The sequence below is a fragment of the Nerophis lumbriciformis genome, linkage group LG11 (genome assembly GCF_033978685.3).
Source record: "Nerophis lumbriciformis linkage group LG11, RoL_Nlum_v2.1, whole genome shotgun sequence".
In the NCBI taxonomy this organism is placed as follows: Eukaryota; Metazoa; Chordata; class Actinopteri; order Syngnathiformes; family Syngnathidae; genus Nerophis; species Nerophis lumbriciformis.
The window spans coordinates 30,487,156-30,511,143 of NC_084558.2; the positions used below are offsets into that span (position 1 = coordinate 30,487,156).

General features: G+C 40.5%; 1 protein-coding gene across 3 annotated transcripts in view; it reads left to right on the forward strand.

The window, feature by feature from the left end:
* grin2da (glutamate receptor, ionotropic, N-methyl D-aspartate 2D, a) overlaps window positions 1-23,988 on the forward strand; it is a 399,219-nt gene that overhangs the window by 226,747 nt on the left and 148,484 nt on the right. The gene's annotated exons all lie outside the window — the stretch shown is intronic.

Here is a 23,988-nt window from a genome sequence, read left to right on the forward strand (position 1 = left end):
CATTGTCACGTGCACCAGAAAACCAATTGCACATTTTGGACCTTCATAATAAAATCTATAAAGCGTTACATCCTGTCTGACTGCCCTAACAAAGTAGTCTCAAAAGAATAGCTTTTATATTTATTGTGACTAGTTTGCATTTGAAGAAACAATACTTTGATGCAGTTAGTAGTGATGGACTGTTGCAATTCAAGTACACTTTCACTTGCAATTTCTTTATTTCAAAAGTGCCCCTTTGAAACTTTTAAGAAAGTTTAACAAAGTACATTTGTAACAGACTTGAGACAATTTTAATATGTACATGGAGATAGAATCAAATTGAATTGTGATTCATTCATTTAGAACTGTTAGAATATGGAAACATCTTCCTCGTACTTGACACTACAATGGCCGGAAGACAATCATCAGTGTCTTGGTGAGAGGGACGTCTGGATTCTTTTTTTCAAAAGGTTTCAGTTTGCTGGACATGTTGAACGCATCTGCATCCCATAATAGTTTGAGGCGTGGCTTTGCCTGCGCTCGATCATCTGAGTTTGCCGTCTTGAAGTGACTTCTCATTTCGATGTTTGCTCCTCATCAGTTCACGGCTGTCAGAGAACATTGGCTCTATTATCGTTACTTTCATTTCTACACTCAGACGTGGTCACCAAAGTGTGGAATTCTTCGCTTGGACGCTCAATTCCGGATTGCTACGCGGGTAAAAAGACATGTTTGTGTCTTGTAATTTTTGCCCGTACAATCACTGAGACAGTACACAAAAACGAGGCAACATCTTTCGTCAAAAATCGAATCCTAGGAAAAGTAGGGAGTACAAAACCGAAGTACTACTTTATGTGTTTGTGTAGACATGGTCTAAGTCTGACTTCCTTGATTGGGATGTCACCATAATTTAATGTCATAGTTGATTAAACCTCTGTGAGAATTATGCGGTCATCTTTCAAATTCAGTCTTCCAGCAGTGAGACATTATTGCCATTATTAAAATGTCATATGACACACACAATGTGGCTTCATTTCATCCCTTCTTCTTCACAAAGGCATAAAAAGCTGCTCTAGCGTTTATTAAAACTAATCTCGCCGCCTTCACTTTTTATTTTCTCTCTTTCTGCTTCCTCTCGGCTTGATTTGTTCATCGACTCGATCCGATTCATAGGCCTTTTGTCCCGCCGTCCTTCATTCACGAATTGCCGTCTCGCAGTGTCGTCATGCGTTATTCACCTTACGAGCTAACGAGGCTGCCGGGTCGAGTCCCATCAAGCGAGTCATAGTTTTGCTTCTGTTTGAAAGAGATTCACTCAAAAAGTCTTCTGTGAATTTTCAAGGAGGAATAAAAAACACGACCTTGCCTTCCCTTTGCTTGACAACATTGTGTCGTCTTGCTCAGACGTCACTGGTGAGGACATTCAACATCATGACATAGGACAAACATCTCTGAATGTTTCAAAAAAAGCCACCAAGATGTTTGTCTTGAGTGTCCGTCACTCTCTGTGTTTTTCTGCAGCCATTTTTCATTCAGGTGGCGTCCTCCACTTCGTCCTCCTCTTGCTCATTTTTTATTCCCGCTTATTGCATCAAGCCCCCCCACCCCTTGTCCCCTCACTCTACCTGCTGCTCCCTCCATCCATCCATCCACTTTGCTCTCCAGCCCATCTCCCCGGCACCGCAGTCGCATCTGATTCATGGTTTTGCATGGCAATTGGGTAATTGGATCCAGACATTAAATGCATGGATGCGCTCAAGGGGCAAGGAAGGAAAGAAGGAAAGGAAAGAAGTGCTTTGGAATAAAGAGGATCAGGTTGTCTTCATGGTAACCTGGCATGGACGGGAACAACAGGAGCTAAAGGAGCGTAATGATTGGATTTATCTCCATGTTTGCTCCGTGACCTGTCATCATAATCTGATGTTCATTGTTGTCTTCTTTCCTGGCCTGTCCAACGTGTTCCTACCTCAGCCTGTCTGTACAAACCATTGGTTTGTAACCTTACAAAGATATGAACAGTACGTTACTTTTATGCTAGGTTTATTGAAACACTGAACGACAGAATGTTATTGTAATTCTTAATACAAATTATGAATTAGTAGTACTTGATGGACCAAAGCCTTGTTGACAAGCACTGAGGTCAGATGTCTGGGTTGTACACATCTAAGGAGGGGTTTGTTCAGAGAAACACATCCAAAGCAGAATGTTTCCACATTCATCTTTGACAATAGAGATGCTATTTATAGAACCATTTTTACCGCAGTCCACTTGACATTACATTCTCCTAAACCAGGGGTCGGCAACCGTTACCAGTCAAAGAGCCATTTTGACCAGTTTCACAAATTAAAGAAAACAATGGGGGCCACAAAAATCTTTTGAAATTTAAAATGAAATAACACTGCATGCAAAGTTTTGTTTTTGCTTTGTCCTATGTATAAACCAAGGGTCTCAGACACGCGGCCCACACCTTAATATGAAAATTGAATGTTAGTGTGGCCCGCGAGTTTTATATGAATGGCGCATGACAGCGTCATACTTGTCAACCTTCCCGATTTTTCCGGCAGACTACGAATTTCAGGGCAACTATTCTCTCGAACGTGCCGTGATGGTACAGCATTTAGCGCCCACTACAACCAGCATGCAGGCCCAGCCACACGTTGTATGGGACTTCTGCTTGCTCATGTTAGTGACAGCAAGGCATACATCATCATTTTGACCCGCCACTGTGTTAAAAACCAAAAAAAAATCCCCTAAACGATATTTTTTTAACTTGACATTTTATGACTTCTCCTAGTTTGGCACCAACAGTAGAAAAAGTGAAATGTTGCTTTTATTCACATTTCCATGTACCGTATTTTCCGCACTATAAGGCGCACCTAAAAACCACAATTTTTCTCAAAAGCTGACAGTGCGCCTTATAACCCGGTGCGCTTTATTACGATTCATTTTCATAAAGTTTCGATCTCGCAACTTCGGTAAACAGCCGCCATCTTTTTTCCCGGTAGAACAGGAAGCGCTTCTTCTTCTACGCAAGCAACCGCCAAGGAAAGCACCCGCCCCCATAGAACAGGAAGCGCTTTAAGCAACCACCCGCCCCCGGAAGAAGAAGAAAAAACGCGCGGATATCACCGTACGTTTCATTTCCTGTTTACATCTGTAAAGACCACAAAATGGCTCCTACAAAGGACAAGGATCCGGTTCATAAAAAGACGCAATCTCTCCATCCGCACACGGATTACTACCGTATTTCACAGCAACTGATATTCCTGTGGAACGGGAGCACGTACGGTGAATATTCGCACCACAGGGAATGAGAAGTCATCCTTCACTGTGGTTCTAGCTTGCCATGCTAACTTCCACCCATGGTGATATTCAAAAGGAAGACCTTGCCAAAAGAGACCTTTCCAGCCGGCGTCATCATAAAAGCTAACTCGAAGGGATGGATGGATGAAGAAAAGATGAGCGAGTGGTTAAGGGAAGTTTACGCGAAGAGGCCGGGTGGCTTTTTTCACACAGCTCCGAAGGCGAACACACCTTCACTAAGACGGGCAGACAGCGCCGGACGACATACGCCAACATCTGCCAGTGGATCGTAAATGCCTGGGCAGATAGTTTCGGTCACAACTGTGGTCCGAGCTTTCCGGAAGGCAGGATTCACAGAACTGCTGCACAACAACAGCGACACTGACTCCGATGACTTCGACGAGACGGAGCCGGCCATTTTTGGATCCCACGCTTGCGCAACTTTTCAATTCGGACACCGAAGACGAAGAATTCGAAGGATTTACGAATGAAGAATAACTTCAGAAGGTGAGCGCTATGTTTATTTTGTGTGTTGTGACATTAACGTTCGAGCAACATTATGTTGCTATTGCTCTACACCATTTTGAATTTTACTATGTTTGTGATTGCACATTTGCGTACATTTTGGGACAGAGTTGTTAGAACGCTGGTTTTTAATATATTATTAAAGTTTGACTGAACTATCTGACTGTTTTTTTGACATTCCCTTTAGCGCAGCGTTTTTTTGACATTCACTTTAGCGCAGCGTAGGCGCGGCTTATAGTCCGGGGCGGTTTATTGGTGGACAAAATTATGAAATATGTAATTCATAGAAGGTGCGGCTAATAATCCGGTGCGCCTTATAGTGCGGAAAATACGGTAAGCTGTACGAATTTTTTTACAAAGGTGGTCTTTGGGTCAAAATGACCCATGAGTTACAAAGTGTTGAAATCAAGGTCACAGAGTTATTTATACATCACAGAATGTTACAATGTTTTAGTTGTTATAGTCCACGAGTCGGCAACCCGCGGCTCTAGAGCGGCTCTTTAGCGCCGCCCTAGTGGCTCTCTGGAGCTTTTTCAAAAATGTATGAAAAATGGAAAAAGTTGAGGGGAAAAATTGTTTTTATTTTTATTTTAATATGGTTTCTGTAGGAGGACAAACATGACACAAACCTCCCTAATTGTTATAAAGCACACTGTTTATATTAAACATGCTTCACTGATTCAAGTATTTGGCGAGCGCCGTTTTGTCCTACTAATTTTGGCAGTCCTTGAACTCACCGTAGATTGTTTACATGTATATCTTTCAGCGACTTTCTAGGACGTGTTTTATGCCACTTCTTTTTCTGTCTCATGTTGTCCACCAAACTTTTAACGTTGTGCATGAATCCACAAAGGTGAGTTTTGTTGATGTTATTGACTTGTGTGGCGTGCTAATCAGACATATTTGGTCACTGCATGACTGCGAGCTAATCGATGCTAACATGCTATTTAGGCTAGCTATATGTACATATTGCATCATTATGCCTCATTTGTAGCTATATTTGAGGTCATTTAGTTTCCTTTAAGTCATATTAATTCAATTTATATCTCATGACACACTATCTGTATGTAATATGGTTTTTAATTTTTTGCGGCTCCAGACAGATTTGTTTTTGTATTTTTGGTCCAATAAGGCTCTTTCAACATTTTGGGTTGCCGACCCCTGTTATAGTCCATCAGTAGCGGAGCTCTTTTTCTGTGGATTTCCAGAGATTATAAAGGTGCTGCAGATCAGAGGGCCTCGAATTATGTCTGTGCTGAAGCCATGAGTGTGCGTTATACCGCTGAAGAGATTTTTTCAGATGTCCAGCAAGACAACTCTGATTCAGAAGAGGAAGTGGAGGATGTATCAGAAGAAGAAGATGGGGAAGAATACAACCCAGAGCATGATTAATCATCTTCAGAATAAGAAGAAAATCCTGAAGCTGAATGAGAGACATTCCTTTCAAAAAATGGCAAAATAGCATGGTCCTCAGCAGCATATGACCATCAAGGCAGGCATGCAGAACAAAACATCATAAAGATGACCCCAGGACCCACAAGGTATGCCATTTCTCATGCCCATGACATTGTCTCTACATTCTACCTGTTTAAAACACCAGCAATTGAAAAATAATCCTGGAGATGACAAATTTGGAGGGTTTTCGCAAATATGGAGACAGCTGGAAAAAGATGGATGAGACTGACCTGCAGGCCTACTTAGGGCTGCTAATCTTAGCCGATGTATACAGGTCCCGAGGTGAGGCTGCAACTAGTCTATGGGATGCAGAGAGTGGGAGGCCAATTTTCCGAGCCACAATGCCACTTAAACTCTTTCACACCTACTCAAGACTGATACGATTTGATGACCGTGAGTCAAGACCAGCAAGACGTGTGACAGACAAACTTGCAGCCATAAGAGAGGTCTGGGACAATGTAGGTGACGTTAACGATCGTGAGGACAGGAAGCCAGTCATCATCCTAGACTACAACCGCAACAAGGGAGGTGTGGACAACCTAGATAATGATTGGAACATACAGCTGCAGAAGGATGACTGCCTGCTGGCCACTGGTCATCTTCCTCCTACAATGCCTTTGTGATTTGGAGAGAGATCAACCCGACCTGGATGTCTCGTAAGAAGAACAAGAGGAGGGTGTTTCTGGAAAAGCCGGGAAAGGCACTTGTAATTGCACTCATTGAAAGAAGGAAGCATGTCCCCCGCACAGAGGCCTCAGCAGCAGTTGTAAAAGCTATTCAGAGTGCAGGAGCTCCTGATCAACCTGAGGATCCAGCTACCACAGCCACTTCTCCAGCTAGGGCAAGTAAGAGGAAGAGATGTCAGTTCTGCCCTCAAAAGAAGGACTGTAAAACACATACTGTGTGCTGCAGGTGTAAGAAATATATCTGCAAAGGCTGCGCACTTGCATACTGCCCTACATGTGTCAAATAGGGTTAGTTAATTAGTTAATTAGTTGAATGGGTTATTTTTCATATTTTTGTATTGTACATTGTCTTCAATTGTTCACTGGAGAAAGAAAAGAAAGAAACTGAGTCATTGGGATGAAAAAAATGCATTCAAAACGCACATTTATTTGCTTTTCTTAAGCTATAGAAATGAAGTGAAGAGGGAAAACTCAGTTATTCACACATTTTGTGGTGAATGACAAGTTGTTTCTTCAAGCAAGATGAAATTTGGTGTTTAAATTCAATAAAGCTGCTTATATTAGGGGTTTAGTGAAGACGGGTCATTTTGACCCGGAGGACACGGGGTGTATACAGGGAACGAGGACAACACAAGGGTTAAGATCCTGTTGTGTTGACCAAAAGTCAGTAAATATACTCCAGTGAAATAGTAAAAACACATATTGTTCATCATAAAGTCCGTTAGCATGGATGAATTAGCCACTTTTGATTGACACCTCACTTGAACAAAGAGAAAACTGTTTACCTGAATTAGCTTCCATGCACCTAAATGATCAGGCGTATTCATCCATCCATTGTCTACCGTTTGTCCCTTTCGGGGTCGCGGGGTTTGCTGGAGCCTACCCCAGCTGCACTCGGGCAAGTCGCCACCTCATCACAGGGCCAACACAGATAGACAGACAACATTCACACTCACATTCACACACTAGGGCCAATTTAGTGTTGCCAATCAACCTATTCCCAGGTGCATGTCTTTGGAGGTGGGTGGAAGCCGGAGAACCCACACAGTCACGGGGAGAACATGCAAAGTCCACACAGAAAGGGATCGAACCCAGGACCTTCTTATTGTGAGGCACACGCACGGTTTCACCGTGCTGATCAGTCGTACTCAATCTTCATGATAAGTGACACATTGAAATGCCAATTCAATTGTGAAAACGGCAATACGCTACTTTTTGGCTGGGCTTTTGACATATTCATGACAAAATGTCTTATCACAGTTATTGTGACCAAAATTATCACGGTTATCATTATTGTCACGATATTTTTCAATCAAAATAAAACATTTTTTGAAAGTACTTCTTTAAAAGAAATCTTTTAACCAAGTAAAAAAAAACCCCACAAAAAACCCATTCAAAATGATTTCCTTTAAAGAAAAAACATTATTGTAGATAATAAAACTGTGCTTCATGTAACTCAAGTCGAATTTTAATGTGCATATGAAAGCAACACAATCATTATAAACAAAGCAATCCGGCAGAAAAAAAACAATAACATAAATACAAATAAATGTGAAAATGGTGTAGGATATCCCCTTATGAACATAAAAGATAAACATACAGTTCCTGCCGCTGAAAAACATTCCCACAGCATGATGCTGCCACCACCATGCTTCATTGTAGAGATGGTATTGGCCTGGTGATGAGCGGTGCCTGGTTTCTTCCAGACATGATGCCTGGGATTCACACCAAAGAGTTCAATCTTTGTCTCATCAGACCAGATAATTTTGTTTCTGATGGTCTGAGAGTATTTCTATCCAACACAGAGGAATGCTGTAGCCCTGACCATCGGGTTCTTGGTCTCCTCCCTGACTAGACTAAGATGAATGCAGCAATGGACATAGACATCCTGGATGAAAACCAACACTTCCCATCCAACCCGATTAAGCTTGAGAAGTGCTGCAAACAGGAATGGGCAACGAGGAATGGGCGAAACTGGCCAAAATTAGGTGTGCCAAGCTCGTGGCATCGTATTCAAAATATTTGAGGCTGTCATTGCTGCCAAAGTATTGATCAAAGGCTGTGAATACTTATGTACCCGTGAGTTTTTGAGTTTTAATAAACTTGCAAGATTATTTTTTTCCCATTGTTATTATAAGACTTAGACTTCCTTTTATTGTCATTCAAATTTGAACTTTACAGTACAGTTGCATTAGCTTGTTGTAGTGCAGGATAAAAGATCAATATGGTGCAGATATAAATAAATACATTACTGTACAGATAAATATATTGCACTTTTGCATGTATGGGGGGGTATTATGTGCAGAATTTTGAGGGGAAAAAAAGAATTTATTCCATTTTGGAATGAGGCTGTAACATTACAAAATGTTGAAAAAGTAAAGCGCTATTAATACTTTTTGAATGCACTGTAGTAAAGACCAAGTTAAACAACTTTGCAAGGCCTGACCCTCACTTAAGAAAAACCTGTATAAAATAAAAATGTTTGTAGTATTGTAAAATTTGAAGTGAATTTGAATATTTGGCCCAATTCTATTTTGTGGTCCATACCACCAAAGTCGTTATTTTGAGGGCATATGTTTGAAAAACAAATATAGGCGAACTAGAGATGTCCGATAAATGCGTTAAAATGTAATATCGGAAATTATCGGTATCGTTTTTTTTATTATCGGTATCGCTTTTTTTTTTTTTTTTTTTTTTTTTTTTTTAATTAAATCAACATAAAAAACACAAGATACACTTACAATTAGTGCACCAACCCAAAAAACCTCCCTCCCCCATTTACACTCATTCACACAAAAGGGTTGTTTCTTTCTGTTATGAATATTCTAGTTCCTACATTATATATCAATATATATCAATACAGTCTGCAAGGGATACAGTCCGTAAGCACACATGACTGGTCCACTAATAGTACTAACCTTTAACAGTTAATTTTACTAATTTTCATTAATTACTAGTTTCTATGTAACTGTTTTACATTGTTTTACTTTCTTTTTTATTCAAGAAAATGTTTTTAATTTATTTATCTTATTTTATTTTATTAATTTTTTTTAAAGTACCTTATCTTCACCATACCTGGTTGTCCAAATTAGGCATAATAATGTGTTAATTCCACGACTGTATATATCGGTTGATATCAGTATCGGTTGATATCGGTATCGGTAATTAAAGACTTGGACAATATCGGAATATCGGATATCGGCAAAAAGCCATTATCGGACATCCCTAAGGCGAACGTAAAAAAAATCTTTCTTCTCAGTATATTCAAACTCCTATTTCTCTGTCACTTAGACACATTCTTAGATACTGTTGGGTATAAAAAAAATAGCGTATTAGCTTCAAAAAGACCCTTCATCTACTCCAAATGGTTCAATGACAGCCTTTGGGCATGACTTTTTTCAGCAAAAAATCCAAGAATGTTAAGATATTAATGTTTTTTCTTAATATTTTTTTCCATTCTGTTACAATAAACCTAGCATTTAAAATAATGCTTGGTTCTAATCTTGTAAGGAGGTGAACTTACGAAATCAGCAGGAGATTAATTACTGTATTTTTCTCCATTCTACGTTTTTGTCATTGTAAGAGAGGGTTGATATTTTCTTCTAAAAACAAACAACTAGATGTTTTGGTCGAGTGTGGCGACACATCTCCCCGCCGCCCCTGATGGGCTGCGTTAGCCGCATGCTAAATGGCCAGCTGTCACGAGCGGCGCTTCGCCGGGCCTCGCGCCTTCTGCTGTCGTTGTTGCGAAAGCTGTCAGACGCTCCCTCGCCGCCACACATCTCCATGGCGCGCTAATGCCGGCCGTCACATGGGTGCGCTGATGGCAGTCGGTGTCTAATGGCAAATTATCAACATGCAAATAGAGCCCTGAATGCAACATCACATTCTGGTCGATGCGGTTCGATGCCCAGCAGTCCTCGTTAGCCTCAAACTGCCCTCCACCTGCTCTGCATGTGTTCATAAACATGAACGAGTGCGTGAAGTCCATGGCGTTCCTAAACGAAGCGGGAGCACCTGTGGCGGCCGCGCTCGTACTCGCCGCCTGCCAGCGACAACGCATGCAATGCCAAGCAGAGCATGTCGCCATGACAACCGCAGTGGGATACAGGCGAGGGGTAGTTGGAGAGGAAATTGGAGGGACAGAATGAGCCAGAATGAAAAAGAGAGGAGATGATGAAAGGAAGAAGGAGGCGGAGTCAGGCTCAGGTGGGACAGGAGGATGGATGGTCTAAGCAGGAGATTATCTGGACCAAAGCTTTTTTCATCCTCTTCCTAAGGCTGAGCTTTAAAGAAATATTTTCACCCCCCCACCCCACGCCACCAGGCTCATTCCACTTCATTCTTTGTGCTCGTCGTTCATCTTCTAACCTCATGATTTTATTTCAGCACCCTCAACATTCCATTGTTTACAAATATAAGCTCTCGCCATGACGGCCGCCCGCGCTTCACGAGTATTATGCATGTACATCGTTGACGTTTTTCGGCCATGTTGGCTTCTTGTGTTGCTGTCAAATATAACTAATCAAACGCTGATCCAGATGAGATGCAGCGTAACGCAAGCGTGACTTTCCTCGCGCTAAGGCCTTTTGGGAAGACCTGTCAATCATCTTTTCCACGGTTGAGGTGCGAGGGGATACATGGAAGTGTTTATGCCTATAATCCCGGGCTGCATCTTAATGGGCACACTTCTATACTTGCATACTTGCACGAATTGAAGTGTACTGATGGAAATATTTCACTTGAGACCTTAATTTGTCGTGTGTGTGTGTGTGTGTGTGTGTGTGTGTGTGTGCGTGTTCTTGTATTTCTACCCTTCTTGAGACATCGACAAGTTAAAGTTAAGTTAAAGTTAAAGTACCAATGATTGTCACACACACACTAGGTGTGGTGAAATTTGTCCTCTGCATTTGACCCATCCCCTTGTTCACCCCCTGGGAAGTGAGGGGAGCAGTGGGCAGTAGCGGTGCTGCGCCCGGGAATCATTTTTGGTGATTTAACCCCCAATTCCAACCCTTGATGTTGAGTGCCAAGCAGGGAGGTAATGGGTCCCATTTTTATAGTCTTTTGTGTGACTCGGCCGGGGTTGGAACTTGGGCTGGGCGATATGGCCTTTTTTTAATATCGCAATATTTTAAGGCCATATCGCGATACACGATATATATCTCGATATTTTGCCTTAGCCTTGAATGAACACTTGATGCATATAATCACAGCAGTATGTTGATTCTATGTGTCTACATTAAAACATTCTTCTTCATACTGCAATAATATATGCTACTTTAAAACTTTCATGCAGAGAAGGAAATCACAACTAAAAAAAATCACAATTTTTTTCATATGGTGTTGATCTGGAAATGTTTGCCTCTGCATTTTGATGGTGTGGGCGTGTGGCACCGAACGGAGATGTTGACATGCGGAGTAAACACTGTTCATTCTCTAGCAGGTGACTACATATTAGCAGTAATGCTACTTTTTATGGCAACGCTTTCGCCCCACACATGACAAATTACGGTTGTCTGTTAGACATATTCCCACTTGAAGCCAAACCACCGCCAGACGATGGACCCCCTGCTGTTTTTGGGGGAATTAATTATTCCTTCATTTGTTACCAAATTGGCACCTTCTTTTGCTCGTATTACCGCTAGCATCACAGCTAGCGTTAGCCACGCTGCTACCTCTCTGCTCCAGGATGGCGTATACGTATGTGACGTATGTAGAAGCTGCGCTTGCTGTCTGTGAGAAGCAGACACAGGAAAGAGCGAGTAGAGCATGTAGTGTAATGCCCGCAGCTAAAAGCAACTGTGTGAGAACGCATACTCGAATATCACGATATAGTAATTTTCTATATCGCACAGACAAACCCGCAATATATCGCGCATATCGATATATCGCCCAGCCCTAGTTTGAACTCACAACCTACCTACCATATGGAGGACCGGTGAACAAGTTAGGACCGAAATCATGGTCCCAATATGGAAAACCATTGCATCTAATAGAGAATGTCTCAATTGCACCCCTGGTGGTGAAATCTATCAAAATTAGGGTGGTCCCAAAAAAGAGGGATTTTTCAAATTGACTGTGTGTTGGTTTTAAAAGTGTAAGAAATTGAAAATGCATCCCATTTGGCCAAAATGTATTTAAAAAATAAAAAATAAATATGTATATGGAGACATACTGTAATAATTTGAAGTAAATAATGAAGATTAAAAACCAATTACAAACAAAAGAAAAAGAAAAAGAAAAATTTTCTAAAAGCTTACCTTTTTTTATATTTGCATAGGATGTACCGTATTTTTCAGAGTATAAGTCGGCGGCGTGGCGCAGTGGTAGAGTGGCCGTGCGCAACCCGAGGGTCCCTGGTTCAATCCCCACCTAGTACCAACCTCGTCATGTCCGTTGTGTCCTGAGCAAGACACTTCACCCTTGCTCCTGATGGGTGCTGGTTAGCGCCTTGCATGGCAGCTCCCTCCATCAGTGTGTGAATGTGTGTGTGAATGTGTGTGTGAATGGGTAAATGTGGAAGTAGTGTCAAAGCGCTTTGAGTACCTTGAAGGTAGAAAAGCGCTATACAAGTACAACCCATTTATCATTTATTTATTTATTTATAAGTCGCACCGGAGTATAAGTCGCACCTGCCGAAAATGCATAATAAAGAAGGAAAAAAACATTATGCAACTTTCATAAACCATGAAAAAAACTGCGACTTATAGTCCTAAAAATACGGTATATATTATTAATGTTGTAAATACTAATCTGTATATATCTGAAAAGGTATTTTTTGGAGGTCTCAAGAAGGTAACACATACAAAAGTGTGTGTGTGTGTGTGTGTGTGTGTGTGTGTGTGTGTGTGTGTGTGTGTGTGTGTGTGTGTGTGTGTGTGTGTGTGTGTGTGTGCGCGTGTGTGCATGTGTGTGTGCGTGTGTGTGTGTGTGTGTGCGTGCATGTGTGTGTGTGTGTGGGCAGGAGCATTTAGGTACACAACACAAGGACATCATAGTGTGGACACACAGTCAGTGGTGACTGCATGGGATGAAAATTTAGCCAGGGACTTTCTGGTCAAGACTGACCCACTGCATTCCCAGAAAGTCCCGATTTTTATACTATTTGGCACCTAACATGAATTTATTTTGACGCACGTTTTGTTTTAATATCAATCAATGAATCACATTTTATTTATATAGCCCTTAATCACAAATGCCTTAAAGGGCTGCACAAACCACAACAACATCCTCAGCTCTGGTCCCACATCATGGCAGGAAAAAACTCAACCCAACAGGAACATTGAGAAACCTTGGAAGGGACCGCAGATGTGGTGGAGAGAGCAGGGGATCCTCTTGCATGTAGACAAGTCGGAGCGCCAAGACGTCACCGACTGATGCAACTGATGATACAAATTGTTAATAATTGATTTTGGGTGCAAAATAATATTTATTACAAATATAAACATTGCAAAATAAGCCAAGGACTATGTGACCGTGGACTTTTTCCCTCTGATTTTACTTCCTGACACAACACTGGCAGGGGATTGATCCCATGCCATCTGCTTCCAAAAGGAGAAGTTTATACCACTCCACCACAAGATACTAACACCAAGGTGGGGAATTTTTCCTTCATATTCTTTCAATAGTGCTGGCTCAGGAAAAGGCAAGTATTACGTTTGCTGCAAAGGCAATCGCTTCAAGACTGCAGTGGAAGCTCAGCTCCCCCTAAAATGTAAAAAAAAAATAAGGGATAAGTAATGAAAGATGTACTTTTTTTTCTTTTTTCACATTTTATTGAATCAATATTAGAGGTGTAGTCGATAAATGAATTATATATATGAATCAATCCAACAATGTTTTAAAAGGAAATCGATCAATGTTATCGATACTAGAAAAAGGAAAACATTGGATTTAAGAACGGCAGACTTTTTAAAATGATCAGCACTTTTAATGATAGGGACGTTAAACATTATTCAAGTCTGTCTGCGTGTCTGTGACGTCATCGCCATCAGTCGGCAAAACAAGAATAGCAGATAGCTACGGTGGCTGAGAAAGGTCCCAACAAATGCAAATGTGACCAGACAATATAAAAAAAAAAAAACAACACAGCACTTTTCAGCTACATCACGATTGCAAAAGCCACAACAAATGCAAAGGCTACAACACAGTTTTATAAAGCCGTAACACAACTTTTAGCCACAACGGATGCAACGGACATGACGGAAGTGACAGCGGAGAAAGCAGTGACTTGCAGTCAGGGGAGGCAGGTGAGGCGGGGCCTCATGTGCCATCACGGAAAGAAAAAAAATGTAAAAAGAAAAAAAAATAGTTAAATTGTTATATTTATCCAGTGATTATACTATACAGTTATTTTCCATTTAACTTCACCAGTTTTAGATTATTTTTATTCAAAATCGCTGAATTTTCACATTTGCCGTTTAAATACTGAGAAGAGACTTGCGGTGATCAGCAGCCAGTTGAGCCTCACCATGGATTGCGCAATGACTCGCTAACTGCTGGCCTGCTGTGCAGTGAGACCGTATTGCTATATGAATTATATTATACATTTCCATAGTTTAGTTAGCTGAGGTATATAATGTACAGTGTATTTTGTCAACAACTGTATGTGTGTAACATATTTTTTGTGCTGAGCAATCATAAAACTGCTGCGAAGACGCACTGGCTGAGGCTTGCAGTAATCCCGCCTCCTGGTGGTAGAGGGCGCTAGTGATCCCAGAGATCATTTCTGCGACTACTCGGCTGCAGAATAAGTGACAACAAGCAGCAACAGTTAGCGATCGTTTATTTTTTCCCCTCGCCTGGACTTTTAACATGGAGGATTACATATCTAAAATAAAACAGTTTTCTAAACTGGACTTTCAATCGAAGCAGGAGGTAATAATTAACGGAAGATCTCCATCGAGACAGAGAGACTTTTAAAATTGAAGAAAGATAAGGAAGACTTCTATAAACAAGTTATCGATGCTTTTGGTCAGAAGGAGCTGCGCATGGACTTCATTTATAAGTAAAGGTAAGACCATAATAAAGTTTTTTTTTTTATTAAATGTGCTTTTTTGTGTGCTACAGTTTGTATGTGTAAAGTTAAAGTTAAGTTAAAGTACCAATGATTGTCACACACACTACATGTGGGGATTTTTGTCCTCTGCATTTGACCCATCCCCTTGATCACCCCCTGGGAGGTGAGGGGAGCAGTGGGCAGCAGCGGCGCCGCGCCCGGGAATCATTTTTGGTGATTTTACCCCCAATTCCAACCCTTGATGCTGAGTGCCAAGCAGGGAAGAATGCTGGTATGAGCTTTTAAACATAACCCGTTAACTGCTGCCAATCAAATGGTGAATAAGATACTCTTTAGGGTTCATATGTTTGTAAATCTGACTGTGATGAAGTCAGTGCCTCACCAGCCATGAACCTCACCGCACGTCACTGGGAGAAAGTTATGGTGACGGACCAAATTACTGGACATAAGTATTAGTATGATTGACAAAGTAAAAAAAGTTATTCATGACTGAAAGCTTTGTTCATTACACCGTTTTTAACTTTCCGTCTCAGGGAGTTGTGAGTCGCCGAAACTTGTCCACTGTCACTTCTGTTCCGTCTTTGTAATTTTGTGTTGTGGCGTTTGCATTTGTTGTGACTTTTCTCTGCTATTGTAGCTGTATATTAAAATAAGAGTATCAGCAGGTCAAACCACTGCTCATTTGACCTCAAGAGATTTGGTCGTACTTAATTTTTTTACATTAATTTTATTTTGTATTTGTATTATTTCTACATCAAAAAACAACACTAAAAGTAGCAGGTCAACCTACTGGTAATTCAACCTGAATAGATGTAGGTTGCACTTTATTTTTGATATTAGTATTGTATTGTTTTATGTTGAAAAACAAAACCAGAAGTAGCAGGTAAATCTACTGTTAAAATGTTGGTTACTGTACTTTTAAGGAAAAGGAGATAAGAAAAGGTTTCCTCTTGTAATTTTAACCGAAAGTGTTGGTTGCACTTTATTCAATAAGATGTGACTGCATTGAACATTAATTGTTGTTTACTTGCTTGTTTCAATTCACAATTCATTATGATTGTCTTACATCCGGAGATGCTTTCCTCTTCATTCACCTCAGGTGAATGGAGCCTTGGTCAGGAGGACTTGATATCATTAGATGGTATCCAGCAGTCATTGGGTGTTTCGACCGTGAACCGGAACACCCTACCGCAGTGGTGGCCAAGTCACTGCCTATCTCCTCCTCCTGGCTTCCAGCTCATCTCGTCTCTCCTGCTCCATAACCGGCAAGAGGCTCTCTCTGCTGCCTCCCCCATCCTGCGAGCTGCTGTCTTTCTCTCCTTCCCTGTTATTCCCAAAAGCTGTGAGCATTCTCCATACCGACTGGGCAGGGAATCCTCTGCAGCCGACCTCGACCGGGAACAGCCATGCCTGCCATCCTTTTCCCCTGCAGTCATTCAAAAGGTCCTGGTATTTGGCACTTTTCCTTTCAAAGGCTTGGTCGCACCCTTCTTCTCATGGGACTGAGTTCTATGAGAATGATCATCTATGCCTCTTCAGACCACAGCACCACATCCGGCCTCAGGGTTGTCTGGACAACCTGGGGGAACTGCAGCCTTCTTCCCAGGTCTACCTTCATGTCTCAAGAACGGCCCATTTGCAGTAGGCTCTTCATTAATGTTGCTGTGGTTGGTAGAGTATAGAGTGGGTTGTTATACTGCAGCCCAACTATACAGTCATCGGATAAATGCTCTTCTTTGTCCCGCCAATAAGATGCTCAGCGTCTCTGGAAGTGAATGGAAAGTGGGCCTGGCCTCGGTGGGCCTGGAAGCTGCAACGGCATTTTTCGAGTTTCAGTCCGTTGTTCCGAGTTGATAGGGAGAATTTTTAAATCCTCTAAGTGACGTTTTCTTTGTAAAAATCTACAATTTTTATATTGTTTATCTGTTATTGGAGACTTTACTCCTGTTTAGAGAGTAGCTGAAAATGAGCATCCCTATTTAAAAGAACAGCAGTTTGCTGTAAAATTTCGGTGCCCTCAATCCATCCATCCATTTTCCTCCGCTTTGTCCAGCTCCTGCTGGGGGATCCCGAGGCGTTCCCAGGCCAGCCGGGAGACATAGTCTTCCCAACGTGTCCTGGGTCTTCCCCGTGGCCTCCTACCGGTCGGACGTGCCCTAAACACCTCCCTAGGGAGGCGTTCAGGTGGCATCCTGACCAGATGCCCGAACCACCTCATCTGGCTCCCCTCGATGTAAAGGAGCAGCGGCTTTACTTTGAGCTCCCCCCGGATGACAGAACCCTAGCTCTAAGGGATAGAGCGGAGGAAGCTCATTTCGGCCACTTGTACCCGTGATCTTGTCCTTTCGGTCATAACCCAAAGCTCATGACCATAGGTTAGGATGGGAACGTAGATCAACCGGTAAATTGAGAGCTTTGCCTTCCGGCTCAGCTCCTTCTTCACCACAACGGATCGATACAGCGTCCGCAATACTGAAGACGCCGCACCGATCCGCCTGTCGATCTCACAATCCACTCTTCCCTCACTCGTGAACAAAACTCCGAGGTACTTTGGGCTAGATCTCTTCCCCAACCCGGAGATGGGACTCCACCTTTTCTGGGCGAGAACCATGGACTCGGACTTGGAGGTGCTGATTCTCATCCCAGTCGCTTCACACTCGGCTGCGAACAATCCAGCAAGAGCTGAAGATCCTGGCCAGATGAAGCCATCAAGACTACATCATCTGCAAAAAGCAGAGACCTAATCCTGCAGCCACCAAACTGGATCCCCTCAATGCCCTGACTGCACCTAGAAATTCTGTGCATAAAAATGATGAACAGAATCGGTGACAAAGAATTTCGGTGGCCTGTCATTTATTATTTGAAATTTTACACTATATTTTTGGTTGTCAAGTGTGTCTCACGTGTGTGCATGTCACGGGCCAGACTTTAACAGTTAACATACTTTAACAGTTTTCATACTTATACCCAGACAACACGCAGCAAAGAAATGAATGCATCACTAAATAAACGGCTGTCCATTGATCGGCCTATTATTGATCTGCTCACCGAGAAAACTCCCGGTGGCCAGTCCCACTGTAAAGTGCCAACAATGGAGTCTTGTTCTTTGTCGCCTCACGAATGTGTTAAGCAACACTCAGTTTTCTTTACTAAGTTAAAAGTCTTTGATTGTTCCGCTTATAAAACATGTAGCAGTCTTGTTCTTTCATAGAGAAGAGGAATGTTTTTATTATTCCGAGCCCCCAGGGCAGAAATGAAGATTTGGAATATTTTTTTTTCCTGTCATTTTACATTGGACCACGGAGAGAAGTCCAAAATGCTTGTAGATCATTCAAGCTCCCCTAACAACCATTTTCTCTCCATCACATCACACGCCTTCTGGCCCCGCCTCCCCCCAAGCTGCTCTCTTTCTGTGGTAGACTTTTAAAGAAGTTGTCATGGTGACGCAGAAGTCTTGGCTGGAAAGAAGCCGACTGACACACACACACACACACACACACACACACACACACACACACACGCACACACACACACACACACACACACACATACACACACACACACACACACACACACCGTATGAGCAGTGCATTAACGCTAATGAATAAAATGATCAACAGTCTCCTCTTGCACCAAAAAGAGAGTAGTTTTATTTGGAACCGCTGGGATTGTTTTTATTTTTAGAAGAGAAACAAACCCAAGTGAGATGTATGTTTATTCGCTAGTTGTCACGTCACTCAGCATCAGGAGTTGATGCCAATGGTTGCTCGGCAACACATTTTAGCAACAGTCAAATACAGTGAACAATTAGCCCACTTTTTGTACTTACTTTTAGTCCTTTAATGCATAAGTGCGTTCACACTGAGAAGTGGGGAAGTGTACTATCATGAGAACCATTACCAGGACTGAGGATTCTCTGTCCATTGTCCAAATATAAATATTTCCTGCTTAACCAAACAGAATGAAAATAAACATGTTTCTTAAACAGACATCTTTTCTGTTTAACAGTATAAATTTAGTGTGCAGCCTTATAGTTAGAAAAGAGGTCTCCAACTTTCATCAGCATGCCCACTTTGACGAAAACAAAGAAGAGGTGAGATATTTGTCTTTAATTTATATGACTGGCTACTAGAGGTGTCCGATAATGGCTTTTTTGCCGAAATTCCGATATTGTCCAACTCTTAATTACCGATTCCGATATCAACCCATACCGATATATACAGTCGTGGAATTAACACATTATTATGCCTAATTTTGTTGTGATGCCCCGCTGGATGCATTAAACAATGTAACAAGGTTTTCCAAAATAAATCAAGTCAAGTTATGGAAAAAAATTCCAACCTAAATACTGCCATATTTATTATTGAAGTCACAAAGTGCATTATTTTATTTTAACATATATGCCTCAAAACAGTAGCTTGGAATTTGGGACATGCTCTTTCTGAGAGAGCATGAGGAAGTTGAGGTGGGCGGGATTGGGAGGGAAGGGGGGTTTGGGGGGTGGTATGGGGTAGCGAGGGGTGTATATTGTAGCGTCCCGGAAGAGTTAGTGCTGCAAGGGGTTCTGGGTATTTGTTCTGTTGTGTTTATGTTGTGTTACGGTGCTGATGTTCTCCCGAAATGTGTTTGTCATTCTTGTTTGGTGTGGGTTCCCAGTGTGGCGCATATTTGTAACAGTGTTAAAGTTGTTCATACGGCCACCCTCAGTGTGACCTGTATGGCTGTTGGCCAAGTATGGCTTGCATTCACTTGTGTGTGTGAAAAGCCGTAGATATTATGTGATTGGGCCGGCACGCAGATACAGTGCCTTTAAGCACGCCCCCAATATTGTTGTCTGGGTGGAAATTGGGAGAATGGTTGCCCCGGGAGATTTTCGGGAGGGGCACTGAAATTAGGGAGTCTCCTGGGAAAATCGGAAGGGTTGGCAAGTATGACTGGGAGACGCAACTGCTCTGTACTTCTCCCTACGTCCGTGTACCAATCCGTACAGCGGCGTTTTAAAAAGTCATACATTTTACTTTTTGAAACCAATACCGATAATTTCCGATTTTACATTTTAAAGCATTTATCGACCGATAATATAGTCAGTCCAATATTATCGGACATCTCTACTGGCTACATTTAAAATAAATCACCCGTGGCCATGGTCTTTATGCTATTTTGTGATCATTTGCTATTAAAAAGGAGCACAATGTCAGCATTTAACACTTATAAACATATTTAGAGTTGCAGAAGATATCATTCGACCCTTTTGGTAAGTTACTGCATCACTAGCTAACTGTTGTAGACCCCTGTAGTGTTACTATCATTAAAGTTGGACACACAACTAGTGTTTTGAGGACAAAACATCACTATTATAACAACAAGAAGAGTGGCTAGATGACACTCCTAAAAAAGCGAGCTAGCAATTAGGGATGTACGGTAATAGCCTTTTGCCGATATCCTATATTCCGATATTGTCCAACTCTTAATTACCGATACCGATATATACAGTCGTAGAATTAACACATTATTATGCCTAATTTGGACAACCAGGTATCGTGAAGATAAGGTCCTTTTTACAAAAATTTATAAAATAAGATAAATAAATTAAAAACATTTTCTTGAATAAAAAAGAAAGTAAAACAATATAAAAACAGTTAAATAGAAACTAGTAATTAATAAAAATTAGTAAAATTAACTGTTAAAGGTTAGTACTATTAGTGGACCAGCAGCACGCACAATCGTGTGTGCTTACGGACTGTATCCCTTGCAGACTGTATTGATATATATTGATATATAATGTAGGAACCAGAATATTAATAACAGAAAGAAACAACCCTTTTGTGTGAATGAGTGTGAATGAGTGTAAATGGGGGAGGAAGGTTTTTTGGGTTGGTGCACTAATTGTAAGTGTATCTTGTGTTTTTTATGTTGATTTAATAAAAAAAACAAAACAATACCGATAATTAAAAAAACGATACCGATAATTTCCGATATTACATTTTAAAGCATTTATTGGCCAATAATATCGGCAGGCCGATATTGTCGGACATCTCTACTAGCAATACTAAGTTAGCAAGTTAGACGTGATAGCCACATGTACATTAACTCAGAAAAAAACGATCTTCAAATTTCCCAATTTGCTTATTTTTTACAGAAAAAATGCCATTGTGGCAAAGAGTCACATTTGTTGTCCGATTTCCAAGAAAAACAAATGCCAGAAAAGTCGAACTGCACTGGGTTTGGCAGGTGAGCGATCAGACTTGCTGGCAGCGATTGGTTTAGCCTTAGCATGCGGCAAACTATTGTCAAAGCTGGAATCTACTGATATTTTCTTTTTTTTACAAATATATTTTATTGAATTTTACAGTTAAAATCACATTAGACAGTCATACTTTGCTCACGCAAACCCTTCATACAGGCACACGTCCACTCATACACACTCACATGCACACTTGAGGAGAGAGGTGCACTTGAACTTTAACAACTCAAGGTTTACAGTATAGACCAGGGGTCACCAAAGTGGTGCCCGCGGGCACCAGGTCGCCCGTAAGGACCAGATGAGTCGCCCGCTGGCTGTTCTAAAAATAGCTCAAATAGCAGCACTTCCCAGTGAGCTGCCTCTATTTTTTAAATTGTATTTATTTACTAGCAAGCTGATCTCGCTTTGCTCGACATGTTTAATTCTAAGAGAGACAAAACTCAAATAGAATTTGAAAATCCAAGAAAATATTTTAAAGACTTGGTCTTCACTTGTTTAAATAAATTCATAAATTTTTTTACTTTGCTTCTTACAACTTTCAGAAAGACAATTTTAGAGAAAAAATAAAACCTTAAAAATGATTTTAGGATTTGTAAACACTTTTTACCTTTTAAATTCCTTCCTCTTCTTTCCTGACAATTTAAATAAATGATAATGATAAATGGGTTATACTTGTATGGCGCTTTTCTACCTTCAAGGTACTCAAAGCGCTTTGACAGTATTTCCACATTCACCCATTCACACACACATTCACACACTGATGGCGGGAGCTGCCATGCAAGGCGCTAACCAGCAGCCATCAGGAGCAAGGGGTGAAGTGTCTTGCCCAAGGACACAACGGACGTGACTAGTATGGTAGAAGGTGGGGATTGAACCCCAGTAACCAGCAACCCTCCGATTGCTGGCACGGCCACTCTACCAACTTCGCCACGCCACGCCGAAATCAATGTTCAAGTAAATTAATTTTTTTATTGTAAAGAATAATAAATACATTTTAATTTAATTCTTCATTTTAGCTTCTGTTTTTTCGACGAAGAATATTTGTGAAATATTTCTTCAAACTTATTATAATTAAAATTCAAAAGATTTATTCAGGCAAATCTAGAAAATCTGTAGAATCAAATTTAAATCTTATTTCAAAGTCTTTTAAAAATTTTGTTCTGGAAAATCTAGAAGAAATAATGATTTGTCTTTGTTAGAAATATAGCTTGGTCCAATTTGTTATATATTCTAACAAAGTGCAGATTGGATTTTAACCTATTTAAAACATGTCATCAAAATTCTAAAATTAATCTTAATCAGGAAAAATTACTAATGATGTTCCATAAATTTTTTTTTTTTTTTTTTTTCAAAAAGATTCGAATTAGCTAGTTTTTCTCTTCTTTTTTTCTGTTGAATTTTGAATTTTAAAGAGCTGAAATTGAAGGTAAACTATGTTTCAAAATGTAATTGTAATTTTTTTCGTGTTTTCTCCTCTTTTATAAAAATGTTAGTGGCTAGCTAGTTAAAATGGGATATTGTGATTTCACAAGACTGTCTTAGAAGTGATCATTTGAAAATGTTCAATTTGAAAAATGTGCACTTAGAGAAAATATAAAAATAAAGTGTTGCATATTGATATTTATCTGTTTCCATATATATTTATTGTGAGAAATCATTAAGATGATCAGTGTTTCCACAAAGATGAATATCATTAATTATTAATAATAACATAGAGTTAAAGGTAAATTGAGCAAATTGGCTATTTCTGGCAATTTATTTAAGTACCCAAGAAATAGCTCTTGGTTTCAAAAAGGTTGGTGACCCCTGGTATAGACATTATTAGAAAAAATACCCAGATATTGTGTATATATCCATCCATCCCACTCTGGCTGAGGATCAGCAGGCTATACAGACCATAGCAAGATGGATGAATATTTCTCGGCATCAAGGATCCTCAGGAAGTGATCACAAGATCATCTCCCAAGGAACTCTGCACCGTTCATGCTTAAAAAAGAAGAAGAAAGTCACAGGGCTTGATCAGATGCAAAAAAATACAAAATAAAAAGTCACAAAAAAAAACAAGTAAACCGTGACAAAACCATATCAAAAGTGACACAAAAAAGCAATAGTAGTTAAAATAATAACAATAATAAAAAAGGAATACAACTACAAAAAAGATATGGCAATTTTTTTTTATTTTTTTTTTATTTCTATAAGTTATGATTCAATATATGTCAGTAAAGGTTTCCAGGTTAGTTCCCATTTATTCATATTTGTAGGGTTTATAAATCTTATTTTTTCAAGAGTCATTACATTCACAAGTTCATTTAACCAGTTCCTGAAGTTGGGTGCAGATGGGCTTTTCCACTCTTTGAGAATGAGTCTTTTGGCCAAGACCGTCCCGCGAAGCAACACAGCTGTAATATATTTTGGAAGTTTTTGTGTTTCTAAAGACCACCCAAACAAGATTATATCCCTGTCAGGGACAAGTTTTCTCTGATATACCCCCGAGTAAAGGAAGAAAATGCTGGACCAAAATGATTGAATAATTGGACATTCCCAAAACGAATGAGACAGTGATCCTTCAGCAGATTTACATTTATCACAAAGTGGAGATGTATCAGGATAAAATTTGTGTAATAAGACTTTGGAGTAATAAAAACGATGAATCACTTTAAAATGCATGAGCCTATGTCTGCTGTTAATTGAGCAATTGTGAATTTGAGAAAGTGTCCGTTCCCATTGCTGTTTGGGTATTGTTGTTCTAAGTTCCTATTCCCATGCTCTTTTAA